Raw genomic sequence first — 13651 nt, 5'->3', positions numbered from 1 at the left:
ACAACAGCTCAGATAAGGGCCTAATATGCAAAATATACAAAGAACTCATAAAACTCAACAACAAACAAACAAACAATCCAATAAAAAAATGGGAAGAGGATATGAATAGACACTTCTCCCAGGAAGAAATACAAATGGCCAACAGATATATGAAAAGATGCTCATCTTCTTTAGCTATTAGAGAAATGCAAATCAAAACGGCAATGAGATACCACCTCACACCTGTTCGATTAGCTGTTATTAGCAAGTCAGGTAATAGCAAATGTTGGAGAGGCTGTGGAGAAAAAGGAACCCTCATACACTGTTGGTGGGAATGTAAAGTAGTGCAACCATTATGGAAGAAAGTATGGTGGTTCCTCAAAAAACTGAAAATAGAACTACCTTATGACCCAGCAATCCCTCTACTGGGTATATATCCCAAAAACTCAGAAACATTGATACGTAAAGACACATGCAGCCCCATGTTTATTGCAGCATTGTTCACAGTGGCCAGGACATGGAAACAACCAAAAAGCCCATCAATAGATGACTGGATAAAGAAAATGTGGCACATATACACTATGGAATACTACTCAGCCATAAGAAATGATGACATCGGAACATTTACAGCAAAATGGTGGGATCTTGATAACATGATACGAAGCGAAATAAGTAAATCAGAAAAAAACAGGAACTGTATTATTCCATACGTAGGTGGGACATAATAGTGAAATTAAGAGACATTGATAAGAGTGTGGTGGTTACAGGGGGGGAGAGGGGAATGGGAGAGGGATAGGGGGTGGGGAGGGGCACAAAGAAAACAAGATAGAAGGTGACAGAGGACAATCTGACTTTGGGTGGTGGGTATGCAACGTAATTGAACGACAAGATAACCTGGACTTGTTATCTTTGAATATATGTATCCTGATTTATTGATGTCACCCCATTAAAAAAATAAAATTATTAAAAAAAAAAAAAAGATGCTCATCTTCTTTAGCTATTAGAGAAATGCAAATCAAAACGGCAATGAGATACCACCTCACATCTGTTCGATTAGCTATTATTAGCAAGACAGGTAATAGCAAATGTTGGAGAGGCTGTGGAGAAAAAGGAACCCTCCTCCACTGTTGGTGGGAATGTAAAGTAGTACAACCATTATGGAAGAAAGTATGGTGGTTCCTCAAAAAACTGAAAATAGAACTACCTTATGACCCAGCAATCCCTCTACTGGGTATATATCCCAAAAACTCAGAAACATTGTTACGTAAAGACACATGCAGCCCCATGTTTATTGCAGCATTGTTCACAGTGGCCAGGACATGGAAACAACCAAAAAGCCCGTCAATAGATGACTGGATAAAGAAGATGTGGCACATATACACTATGGAATACTACTCAGCCATAAGAAATGATGACATCAGAACAATTACAGCAAAATGGTGGGATCTTGATAACATGATACGAAGCGAAATAAGTAAATCAGAAAAAACCAGGAACTGCATTATTCCATACGTAGGTGGGACATAAAAGTGAAACTAAGAGACATTGATAAGAGTGTGGTGGTTATGCGGGGGGGGGGGGGGGGAATGGGAGAGGGAAAGGGGGAGGGGGAGGGGCACAAAGAAAACAAGATAGAAGGTGACAGAGGACAATCTGACTTTGGGTGATGGGTATGCAACATAATTGAACGACAAGATAACCTGGACTTGTTATCTTTGAATATATGTATCCTGATTTATTGATGTCACCCCATTAAAAAATAAAATTATTTTTAAAAATAAATAAATAAATAAATAATCACAATTAAATTAAAAAGTACCAATTACAATTACATTTAAATAAGAAATGAGTTATATGAAATTTAGAAAAGTAGAATACTAGAGTGTATAATTCTTAGCTCAATATTTTATTATTCACATTTGAATGTTTATTAAATACCTTACAGACACTGTGTTGAGGGTTAAATATAATTTTTAAAGGAAATAATTCTTATCTTCAAGGATGTAGTAGTTAATTTTGTGTCAGTTTGACTGGCCATGGGATGCCCAGATTAAATATTATTTTGGGGTGTCTGTGAGAGTATTTCCAGGAGAGATTAACATTTGAATCCATAGACTTAGTAAAGTAGGTTGCCCTCCACAATGTGGGTAAGCATGAACATCCTAATAGAACAAAATATAGCATTTGTACTCATTTTTGCTTCCTGCCTACTTAGTTGAATTATGATATCTCATCTCATTGTCTCCAATTCTCAAAATGGGATATTTTTTAGACTGAGTTAGGTGAATATTTTATTCATGATGTTTCCAGAAAGGAATGTTGAAGCTGGACCAGTCTAAACTCTTAGAGCCTGTTCAGTTGACCACAAGAATGCTGTAATTTAAGCATGGGCTCCCCCAGTGCTCCCTTCAGTCCTGTACTGAATCACACCACTGGCTATCCTGGGTCTCCAATCTGCAGATGATAGATCGTGGGACTTCTTAGCCTTCATAGTCACTTGAGCCAATTCCTCATAATAAATCTCCATACTACTAATTCTGTTTCTTTGAACAATTGTGAATAATTACAAAGGGTTTGCAGTTTATTATACAATTTGGAGAAACTAAGTACTAACACTGACAGCTCACACTGATATAGATCTGTCCATATACTGGATGTCATTCTATATTCTTGACATATATTAATTTACTTAATCTTGATAATAGTCCTATGAGATGTACTATTCTTATCCCCAGAGATGAATTATTCTCATCCCCAGAGAAGAACACTGAAGCAAAGGTTAAGTATTTTGTACAAGATCAACAGCTTCCATGTGGTAGAACCAGGATTCAAACCCAGACAGTCTGTTACCAGAGCTGTGCTCTTCACTTTCCCTCCAGCTCTTAACTCCACCAGACTTTTAAGAAGGTAATGAAAGCAAGTGGAGAGGTCAGCACAGCAACTAGATTAACATACAATAGAAATTTGTTTATTTGGACTTGGACCTGACCTATTTAATAAAATATCAGAGGTTATTACATTATAACTCCAAAAAGACTATACTTTCAGGGATCATTTCTATAGTTTGTTACATTATAACTCCAAGGGCACAATAATTGAAAAAGGCATGAAGATGCAAAAAAGTTTTTTCCCTTTTGTTTTTAGTCAATTAGGATTTGCCAAAGAGCAAGTGTTTTTTGTTATTTTTTTAATAAATTTTTATTAATGGTAATGGGATGACATTAATAAATCAGGGTACATATATTCAAAGAAAACATGTCTAGGTTATTTTGTCATTAAATTATGTTGCATACCCCTCGCCCAAAGTCAGATTGTCCTCCGCCACCCTCTATCTAGTTCTCTGTGCCCCTGCCCCTCCCTCTAGTTCTCTCCCTCCCTCCCTCCCATGTCCTCCCTCCCCCCACCCCTGGTAACCACCACACTCTTGTCCATGTCTCATAGTCTCGTTTTTATGTTCCACCAATGTATGGAATCATGTAGTTCTTGTTTTTTTCTGATTTACTTATTTCACTCCGTATAATGTTATCAAGATCCCACCATTTTGCTGTAAATGATCTGATGTCATCATTTCTTATGGCTGAGTAGTATTCCATACTGTATATGTGCCACATCTTCTTTATCCAGTCTTCTATTGAAGGGCTTTTTGGTTGTTTCCATGTCTTGGCCACTGTGAACAGTAGAGCAAGTGTTTTTATATGTTAAATTAACTCTGGCTATCTTAAATCAGGCATTGTTTTTTTCTTCCATATGTAAGTCAAATATGGAATATAAATACACATCTCATGTATTAAATATTACTTGTTATATTTAATATACTTGTACATTGTATACATGTATAATACTTGTATAACACATATTATATATTATAACATATATAACACAAAGATTTATATACATACATACTAAACTATAGATAGTGTAAAGATTTAAATATAGTACATGTCATATATATGCACATTTAGTGAAGGTTTCTCATTTTACATTCTTCATTATACATTTATGCTTTTTAACAGTACTTAATATTACCCCTTTCAAATAAAGAGTGTGGTCTTGGTGGAACAGTAAGTTAAGGTGTCCTTCTTTCCAACCATAGGAGACAATGGAAATGGAGTAACTAGAAGAGGTTGTTTTGTTGGTATCTATGCCACAAGTTAAAGCCAAAGCAAATTCATGTGACTAACACCCCATGTATAATAAGACTTGACTGCCATATATCACCAATGAGTAATTTGCAATCTGAGAGAACTATCCCCTGTCAGTACACTGCTCACTATAACAAAGTAGTCTTCATGTATTACAATACTGTAACTTTCTTTTTTTTCTTTTTTTTTTTTTTTTGTATTTTTCTGAAGCTGGAAACGGGGAGGCAGTCAGACAGACTCTCACATGCACCCGACCAGGATCCACCTGGCACACCCACCAGGGGGCAATGCTCTGCCCATCTGGGGCATCGCTCTGTCGTGACCAGAGCCACTCTAGCGCCTGGGGCAGAGGCCAAGGAGCCATCCCCAGCACCCGGGCTATCTTTTGCTCCAGTGGAGCCTCGGCTGCAGGAGGGGAAGAGAGAGACAGAGAGGAAGGAGAGGGGGAGGGGTGGAGAAGCAGATGGGTGCCTCTCCTGTGTGCCCTGGCTGGGAATCTAACCCGGGACTTCCACACGCCAGGCTGACGCTCTACTACTGAGCCAACCGGCCAGGGCCTACAATACTGTAACTTTCTAATGGATACTCATACAAATATGCTTTTATAAGAATTCCACTGATTATATATAACCAATATATTTGGTACTCATGCATACTAAACTATAGATAGTATAAAGATTTAACTACAGTATATTTCATATATATATTTTATGCTAATCTGGAGCCTATTCCTCTATTCATCTAATCCCTATCTCTTTCTTCTTGATCACCAAGCTTAATTATATTTTCTGGTCTTCAATGTACTTAGGTTAGATCATGTGCCTAAACTATGGTCAAATAAAAAATAATAATAATAAGGTTGTCCATTTCCAGGACTAACTGATAAAACTTGCCATGAAGTTGTCTACCCTCTTTTCTCTTCCATTTATCACTTATTATTGATTTCTAGAGTAACTTTGGAAGTTAGGTGACAAGTTGGCAATCCATCATTAACCTGAATCCCTGTTGTCAGCGTGGCCATTCACACTTGAATTCTCTCTGCTGGAAAGCTCTTCTCAACATATTCTATACCTTTCACCATTACCTCAGGTTTCTGCTGAAACATGTTATCAGTAGGCCTTCTTAGGACATCTTGTTTAAAGTGACAGACATCCTTGAGGATACTCTGTGTCCCTCTCTTCTGATTCAGTTTTCCCATACCATTACTTTCTCGCTTACTTCTTTTTATTCTATGTACTAGAAAATATGCTCCATGAGGAGTGGATATTATATTTTTAATATTGTGCAACCAGAACCAAATAGAGTTCTACAATGACTATTTGTTGAATAAATGAATGATTATTAGGTATTTTACCTGAAATCAAAACTTTCATGTGTAGTAAAAGGATTTATAAAAAAATTAATTCTTGGCCCTGGCCAGTTGGCTCAGCAGTAGAGCATCAGTCCGGCATGTGAAAGTCCTGGGTTCAATTCCTGGTCAGGGCACAGAGGAGAAGTGCCCATCTGCTTCTCCCCTCTTCCCCCTCTACTTCCTCTCTATCTCTCTCTTCCCCTTCTGCAGCCAAGGTTCCACTGGAGAAAAGTTGGCCCAGGTACTGAGGATGGCTCCATGGCCTCTGCCTCAGGCACTGGAATGGCTCTGGCCACAAGGGAGCAATGCCCCAGATGGGCAGAGCATCGCCCCAGTGGGCATGCCAGGGGAGTCCTGGTTAGGTGCATGCAGGAGTCTGTCTGCCTCCCCGCTTCTAACTTGGAAAAATATAAAAATAAATAAATAAATTCTTATATATTATTTTTAAAGGTGTAAGTGATGCATTTTTAAAAAAACAACATAAGTAAAATGAGAAATAAAGAAAGAAATACTGCCCTTAGAAGACAGAATTAAGATATAAATGGGAGAAAATTAGAACTGGAGGAATTATGGAGAATAATTACAAGAAAAGTTCAAAGGAAGACTGGTTTAAATATTACTTTTAGAGCCCTGGCAAGTTGGCTCAGTGGTAGAGCATCGGCCTGGCGTGCAGAAGTCTCGGATTCGATTCCCAGCCAGGGCACACAGGAGAAGCACCCATCTGCTTCTTCACCCCTCCCCCTCTCCTTCCTTTCTGTCTCTCTCTTCCCCTCCCGCAGCCAAGGCTCCATTGGAGCAAAGATGGCCCGGGTGCTGGGGATGGCTCCTTGGCCTCTGCCCCAGGCGCTAGAGTGGCTCTGGTCGCAACAGAGCCACGCCCCGGAGGGGCAGAGCATCACCCCCTGGTGGGCAGAGCGTCGCCCCCTGGTGGACGTGCCGGGTGGATCCTGGTCGGGCGCATGCGGGAGTCTGTCTGACTGTCTCTCCCCGTTTCCAGCTTCAGAAAAATACAAATATATATATATATATATATATATATATATATATATATATATTACTTTTAAATTTCTCTATTTTGATTAAATGGTAATGCTTGTACTGTCATATTGATTACAGAAATGGAGGAAAGGTGAGGAGAAAAATGAAAAACTAGACACTTAAATTATAACTCAGCAATATGGTCAAGGAAATTCTGATTAACACTTCTTAAGGTTGATGAAATAGTAAAAGAACTAAAAGCTCAAAAAAGAAAGAAAAGCCTTTACAGCATTGATGTCAAATTCAAATTGGTTCCCAGAGGAACAATAAAATGCTATTCTTTTAGCAAAGAAACCTTTAGAAATAAAACAATACAGTAGAACACAGCCATCCATGTAACTGAGTATTCATTCTGTGGACACTCTCCATCCATTGTGTTTTCCAAGCAGTTATCATGTCAAATATCATCCAACAGATGCAAATTCAGTGAAAAGTTTCAACTAACTTGAAATTTGTCCTATAATAATTGGAGAAAAGAAGCTTTTGGACAGACCACAAGCTTCATTTTTTTAATCAAAATTTTGTAAAAACTTAAAAAGTATTAAACAAACAACTCTTGATGGTAGTTCAGTTGGTTAGCACTTTGTTCCAATACACCAAGGTTTTGAGCTTGATCTCCCATCAGGGCATATACAAGAATTAACTAATAGGCCCGGTCAGGTGGTGGTGCAGTGGATAGAGCATTGGACTGGGATACAGAGGACCCAGGTTTGAAACCCTGAGGTCACTGGCTTGAGTGCGGGATCATCTGGTTTGAACAAGGCTCACCAGCTTGGACCCAAGGTCACTGTCTTGAGCAAGGGGTCACTTGCTCTGCTGTAGCCCCCCAGTCAAGGCACGTATGAGAAAGCAATCAATGAATAACTAAGGTGCCACAAGGAAGAATTGGTGCTTGTCCTCTCTCTCTCTTCCTGTCTGTCTGTCCCTATCTGTCCCTCCTCTGTCTCTCCCTCTTCTCTGTCACATACACACACAAAAAGAATCAACCAATGAATGCATAAATAAGTAGAACAATAATTCAATGTTTCTCTCTTTCCCTGTCTAAATTAAAAAGGATAAATATAGTTTTCATTACTTCTTAAAGTACCTTATTACTCTTATAGGTGCAAAGAAATGACAAGAGCTAGATTGGTAGGATTTGAGAAAAGAAGAGAAAGAAAAATATCTGAATATCTGTTAATAACCAAATATATTATTTTTTAAATTTTAATTATTGTATCAATCAATATAAGCCAACTTTACCAATATAACAAACAATGTCACAATCTCCGTGCCTTAAAAAAACAAATTTTTTATCTTCTTGTTACATATACACTAAGATTTTTCTAGGGTTTCTGCTCTATGTGGTCCTAATGATAAAACTTCTACCAGAACTTTGCCTGAGAGAAAGAGAAGGTAGCATATCACACAGGTAAGAGATAACCTATTTACCTCTGTTTTATTGATTTAAGTAGAACTATAGCCATCTTAACTTTGAAAGAGCAGGGGTGTTTAGCCCAACCATGCACATAAGAAGAAAACCAGAAATATACGCTGGATAGAAATAGCAAACACAACAATGCTCTTTAAAATTCATTTGTAATGAAACTAAGCCTCAGGGAGGTTAGACAACTACTCATTGACACTCATTAGTGGCATTTTTTAAACCCAGGCATTTCTGAGTCAAGGAAAGAGATGGGAATTGGGTAATGGGAAGGAAGAATGCTTGATTAATTCAGTGTTTCTAAACTCTTGGTACTAGAAGTTGTCTTGCCTGTGGAACAGCAGCAACCGCATCACCTGGGGATTTATTAGAAGCACTGTCTCAACCTCACACAAGATACTGAATTGGAATCTGCTTTTTAAAAAGGTCTCTTAGCAATTCATATGTACAATGCAGTTCCTAAAACATGGTCTTAAAATTTGTCTTTGAGCACATATTACGCCACAGTGAAAATAATCCATGGCTAGGCTCTGCTGTAACCCTACACCTAGCCATTTAGGAATTATAATACCTCTCCCAAATTTCCAACCACCACCGCCCAGTCATTTCTGGAATTCTTGTGCAGACAAGTAATAAATACACTTGTCTTCCTTCCATTTTAAAGTACTTCACTTTCATCTCCCTGCTGTCTGTGATCTCTAGGCACAGTGGCCTCTGTTTAGATAGTCCTATTACCTGTGCCAGATTGAGGAAATGGGTGAAAAATAAACTTCCATGGAAACCATGTGACAGTTGACTATCTGGCCTTTAAGCAGCAGTGCCAGTGCCCAGAGTCAAATACATATGTTCATATGCACAGCTCCTTCAACTTTTCACCTGAGCAACACTTCAAATAACATCAATGTATTGTCCAAGTGTCAGCAATGGTCACTGGGGTTAGAGGTAAATTTCTGTCTGCCTTTAGCTCATAGCTTCCTTTTTTCTTCTTAAGAACATCAACCCCAAAAGAACTCTAAGCCCACACTGACCTCAGCCATATTATTAATTTATGTGAATAATACTCAGGGAATGGGTACTTCTGATCAGCAGAAATCTTCTGTTATAATGAACATATACTTAGGCTATCAAATAGAAAATGAACATTTTGAATAAATCTAAAGACTCCCTTATTCTGACATGGACTGTGGCTTTGTACTACTTTCTGTTCAAATAATGATCACAGAGAATATTACCCTCGAGGGCATCGGCATCTTTCTGTTTTCAAGAACAAAGCAATAGAGTGACGTCAGAGAAATGGCGCCGTAAGGAGTGATACCGATAAATCTCTCCAAAATTCACCAAGATCTTCAACCAGAGTCAGAAAAATCTATCCTTGGAGCCCCCAGAAGTTCCACACTAAACACCAAGGTATGAACGAGCAAAAAATTGACTACTAAATATATAATCAACCCCGAAGGAAATAAGGAGGAAGAAACACTCTGCCTTCCTCACTAACCTAAATAAGGGCTGCTTTCACTGGGAACTGAGAGTATAGGAACTAAGGCGGGCATAGGGTGTGAATAGGACCAGACTGTGGCACAAACGTCCGAACCAGGCTGTGGCATGGACATCCAAGCCGAGGAAAAACTGCTTGTGGCAACCCAGTCAACACAAGCTAACGCTCGCACCAAATCCAGACAAAGAAAGGCACTTGGGATAGCCATCAGCTCCAATCTCCTGGTCGGTGCATGCAGATAGTAGGCGAGAGATTCCTCCTAGAGCCCTGGGAGTGGGCATCCATGTTACTGGATAGAGGGGCACGGTCAGAGGCCTTTCTGTGGGCCAAAAGTGGAGTCTCGGGGTCGCCCCTGAGCCCCAAAAAGCAGCGCGCGGGGAAGGAGCGGGAGCAAAATTTCCTATGCTCAAACTTTTTCATTCTGGCGGGGCACCTCACTTGGAGTGAGAGGCAGCAGGCATGATATCCTAATCAGCAAGCGTGGAGAGTGGGCGAGAGATTCCCCCGGGGAGTGGATGCCCGTGTTCCCGGACAGAGGGGCAGAGTCAGAGGCATTTTTGTGGGTCAAAACCGGAGTCTTGAGGTCGCCCTTGTGCCCCAAAAGCAGTGCGTGGGGAGTGAGTGGGAGAAAAATTCCCTACACTCGAACTTTTTTGTGCAGGCAGGGCCACTCACCGGGAGTGAGAGGCGGCTGGCTGGATATCCTGGTCAGTGAGCGCAGATAGTGGGTGAGAGATTCCCCTGAGAGTGGGTGCCCATGTTCCCGGACAGAGGGGAAGAGTCAGAGGTCTTTGTGTGGGCTGAAGCCCTGCTTGATTATGCTAGGGGCTCTGACTGATTGAGCCTTACCCAGAGCCCTGTGCTGAGTGGAAATAGAGTAGGAATTTGCCAGCTCTTTGAGCCTTTTACTCTCCAGGCAGAGGCAGCAGCAACCCCATAGCTGGATCAGCAGGCTACTAATTCAGGAAGGAAAGACTAGGAGAGAGGCTCTGGGAACATAGACTCTCTCATTGGCGGAGCCTGAAAATGCTAATGAGCCTTGAATGCCAACAAGACTGAAGCCCAATATATGACATCGCCATAGAGACTTATCAACTGAAACCCTCTACCTAAGCATGCCACTGGGTCAGAGCCTGGGGTACAAAGTCACAGAACAGGAAGAGGGAGAGAAAAGAAAAAGCAAGAAGATAACCTCTCAAAATCAAGAATAATCCACAGACTTTATAACCTATCCCATTTTATTATATTTGTTTGTTTGTTTCTCTTATATTCCTGTCTTGATTATTTTCTTCCTCTTCCAATTTGGTCGTTTAATTCTCTGTCGGTCTTACTCTCTCCTCTCCTTGAACTACACTACCCATAAGTGTTACATCTCCCATTATCTTTTCTTTCTTCTTCCTTTCTCTCTATGAGGGTTGTACTCCAAAACCTTTAAATCTCTCTCTCTCCTTTTATTCTTTTTTCTTCTTTTTGTGTTTCCTCTTTCTTTTTTTTTTTCTCCCTCTATATTAGTTTCTTCTTTTCTTCTTTATTTTTCCTCTCATTCAATCCTCAATCTAGAACAAATTATTTTACTGGGACTCAAATTTTTCCTTGTGGCGCTTTGGGGGTTTCTTACTTCACTTTTTAACTCACTAGCAATGCTCCCAACCCTGGCTCTCCATTATATCTAGTTCTTGCTTCACTAAATACAATAGTAATTTTTAAATTTTTTTCCCTTTTTCCTGTTTCCCTCTTATTCCTCTTATCATATATCTCTTAGTCAAACATCACCTAAAAGCAAATCATTTTATTCTTGACCCAATTTTTTTTTCCTTTTTAGCATTATGTGGGTTGGGTCCATATCCCCTTTTTTGCCCCTTTATCACTTCTCCCCAACTCAGGCCCTCCATTATGGTATATTTTGTTCAATTTAGCACAATATAATTCACAGTTCACCAGAAGATTTTCTCAAGAAGGAGGGGAGAGAAGAGGAGAGGGGAAAAAAAGGGTGGGGGAATAATAATTTTTTTATTCTTTTTTATTTTTAATTTTTTAACTTTTTATTCTTTATTAATTCTCATTAATACTATCAACAAAACAACCCTCAGATGCCATTAAGGAAAAGGAAATAGAATATCATGGATATAAAAGACAGAGAGGTAGCACAGATAGATTAAGAAAAATCTATGGAGAAAAATTTTAATATATTGGAAACCTTGGAGCTAAATGACAAAGAATTTTAAATAAAAATTATACAAATACTCAGAGATATACAAAAAAAAAAACACAGAAAGGCAATTTAGGGAGCTCAGAAAGCAACTCAAGGAACATACACAATATATTACCAAGGAAATTGAAACTATAAAAACAAATCAAACAGAGATGAAAACCTCAATTCACGAGCTGAAAAATGAGGTAACAAGCTTAGCTAATAGAACAGGCCAGATAGAAGGTAGGATTAGTGAAATAGAAGACAAGCAACTTGAGACACAACAGAGAGAAGAAGAAAGAGACTCAAAAATTTAAAAAAAATGAGAAAGCCCTACAAGAATTGTCTGACTCCATCAAAAAGAATAACATAAGAATAATAGGTATATCAGAGGGAGAAGAGAGAGAAAATGGAATGGAGAATATACTCAAACACATAATAGATGAGAACTTCCCAAGCCTGTGGAAAGAACTAAAGCCTCAAATTCAAGAAGCAAATAGAACTCCGAGTTTTCTTAACCCCAACAAACCTACTCCAAGGCATATCATAATGAAATTGGCACAAACCAACAACAAAGAAAAAATTCACAAGGCAGTCAGGGAAAAGAAGAATACAAAATATAAAGGAAGGCCCATTAGATTATCATCAGATTTCTCAACAGAAACTCTACAAGCTAGAAGAAAGTGGACCCCAATATTTAGAGTCCTGAAAGAGAGGAACTTTTAGCCACGAATACTATACCCATTCAAAGCTACCCTTCAAATATGAAGGAGAAATAAAAACATTCACAGATAAAGAAAAAATGAGGGAATTTATCATCAGAAAACCCCCACTCCGGGAATTACTAAAGGGGGCTTTCCAACCAGATAAAAAGAACAAAACAAAACAAAACCACAAGTAAAAACTCCAAGAAGAACACAATTAAAACCAAATTTAAACTGTGACAACAACAAAAAGAAAGGGAGGGGAGAGGATGGAGATTAACAGTAGCAAAGGACGATGGAGTGCAAAAGTACTCACAAAATAGTGCACTACAATGAACAGGGTAAGAACCCTTTTCATAACTTAATGGTAACCACCATTGAAAAAACCACCACAGAAGAACATGATTTAAAAAAGATAGCAACAGAGGAAAGATGTATGGAATACAACCAAATAAAAACAAAAGATAGAAAAATGAAAGAGAAGAATCAAACAAGACACAAAACTAACAGAAAGCAATCTATCAAATGGCAATAGGGAACTCACAAGTGTCAATAATTACACTAAATGTAAACAGATTAAACTCACCAATAAAAAGGCACAGAGTAGCAGAATGGATTAAAAAAGAAAATCCAACTGTATGCTGCCTACAAGAAACTCATCTAAGCAACAAGGATAAAAACAAATTCAAAGTGAAAGGCTGGAAAACAATACTCCAAGCAAATAACATCCAAAGAAAAGCAGGTGTAGCAATACTCATATCTGATAATGCTGACTACAAGACAGCAAAAGTACTCAGAGACAAAAATTCCCATTTCACAATGGCTAAGGGGACACTGAATCAAGAAGACATAACAATTCTTAATATATATGCACCAAACCAAGGAGCACCAAAATATATAAGACAGCTACTTATTGATCTTAAAACAAAAACTGACAAAAATACAATCATACTTGGAGACCTCAATACACTGTTGACGGCTCCAGATCGGTCATCCAAAGAGAGAATCAACAAAGATATAGTGGCCTTAAACAAAACACTAGAGCACCTGGATATGATAGACATCTACAGGACATTACATCTCAAAGTGACAGAGTATATATTTTTCTCCAATGTACATGGATCATTCTCAAGAATTGACCATATGTTGGGCCACAAAAACATCAGCAAATTCAGAAAAATTGAAGTTGTACCAAGCATATTTTCTGATCATAAAGCCTTGAAACTAGAATTCAACTGCAAAAAAGAGGAAAAAAATCCCACAAAAATGTGGAAACTAAACAACATACTTTTAAAAAATGAATGGGTCAAAAAAGAAATAAGCGCAGA

The 13651-nt window shown here is 38.7% G+C and overlaps 1 pseudogene; it reads left to right on the top strand.

The window, feature by feature from the left end:
- Window positions 1-3011: 3011 nt before the first annotated feature.
- On the top strand, window positions 3012-3153 carry LOC136327777 (small nucleolar RNA U3; annotated as a pseudogene).
- Window positions 3154-13651: the final 10498 nt, after the last annotated feature.

Source organism: Saccopteryx bilineata, chromosome 2, assembly GCF_036850765.1.
Source record: "Saccopteryx bilineata isolate mSacBil1 chromosome 2, mSacBil1_pri_phased_curated, whole genome shotgun sequence".
Lineage (NCBI taxonomy): Eukaryota > Metazoa > Chordata > Mammalia > Chiroptera > Emballonuridae > Saccopteryx > Saccopteryx bilineata.
The sequence above is the reverse complement of the archived record's forward strand: the minus strand, read 5'-3'. Positions and strand labels throughout refer to the sequence as shown.